The sequence below is a fragment of the Neovison vison genome, chromosome 11 (genome assembly GCF_020171115.1).
Source record: "Neovison vison isolate M4711 chromosome 11, ASM_NN_V1, whole genome shotgun sequence".
In the NCBI taxonomy this organism is placed as follows: Eukaryota; Metazoa; Chordata; class Mammalia; order Carnivora; family Mustelidae; genus Neogale; species Neogale vison.
This window is the reverse complement of record NC_058101.1, coordinates 113,224,332-113,225,863: the sequence shown is the minus strand read 5'-3', so window position 1 is coordinate 113,225,863 and position 1,532 is coordinate 113,224,332.

The following is a 1,532-nucleotide window of genomic DNA, read 5'->3' as shown; positions in this document are numbered from 1 at the left end:
TTCTCCAAAAACAATGAGGCTTTAAAAAATACCATAAAGAACTCATGAATTTAAACACATTTGATCGATTTCAAATAACTGAAATTTTTAACCTTATTCAATTTCAAACTTCTCCATCAATGGCCAGTAGTAGGAGGCTCTTTGAGTTGGCTCCTGAATCTTTTTGACATGATGTTAGTGGTCTTTGATAACTTTTTTGCTTTTGGTATGTGAAGATATTCCAGGCTCATCCTGTACATTTCCTATCCTAGAATGGTGTCTGTTCTTTTTCCAGGAAGGATGGGTGTGTGTGTGTGTGTGTGTGTGTGTGTGTGTGTGTATCAAACTTCCTAGGTTCCTGCAGATACTTCCAATTCAAATAAAAGACCACTCTGCATTCTAGGATTTGCACTCTAACCTCTTTGTTTCTTTTTTTTTTTTTTAATTTTATTTACGTATTTGAGAGAGAGATTGAGTGAGAGAGAGCTCACAAGCAGGGGGAGAAGGTAGAGAGAGAAGCAGATTCCCCACTGAGCAGGGAGCCCAATGTGGGACACATGACCTGAGCTGAGGGCAGATGCTTAACTGATTGAGCCACCCAGATGCCCCACACTCTAACATCTTTCTATCACAGCTGTACCTCCTTTCTTCTACTTGAAAATCCTGGCTTCCAAAGAAATAGGATATAATGGAGTTATCTATTTGCTTTATTCAAAAATGTACACAGAAAAGTCTCAGAATAACAATACTAATATACTTATTCCAATACAATCACTGAAAATTAAAAAAAAATTCATATGTTCTTACCATTCACTTCCACTTTTAAAAGGGGTGCACCGACAGGTCATATAACCATTATATGCTATTCTTTTCCTTTTAAACCTCTTACTGTCTTTGTTCTACAAATAACTATATATCTAATGTTCAATATCTGTCTTTTTGTGTTGTTAGTACAGATATTTTGGTTTTATGAAGTTCATTCTCTAATAAATTCTGTAGAAGTGCTCATCAGAATAATATCCAGAGTTCTTGCATGATGCTAAGAGTCCATTTGTGTCTTTATATTTGAAAAGCACTTTTGCTCAATATAAAATCTTTGGATCACATTTTATTTCTTTGAGCCTCCTATATACAATATTCCATTTTCTTTCAGCATAAAAGCTTGCTATTAAAACTATAATAATAATATAATTTTTTTCTCTTATTTTTGTCTAAATGTTGAAGGAATTAAAAAAATTTAAGTATTCACCATCTTGGTTGATATTTTGGGGTAAATCATGTGCTCTTCCAATATATGGTTTTAAATCTTTGATATTTTTAGGGAATGATTTTTGAATTATAGTTTTTAGTTACTTTTCCACAGTTTTGCTTCTGTAATGATTCCTATTATAATTATGTTGGATCTTCTTTGCTTATCTTCAATATTTATTATTTTCTCTTGAAATCTATTTACCTTCCTATTTTTATGGTTTTTTTTCTTCCCTTTTCATCCTTTCTCTTTAGGCATTATCTGTTATGTTTATTTAACTAGATGTTACATCTAGTTTAATTTT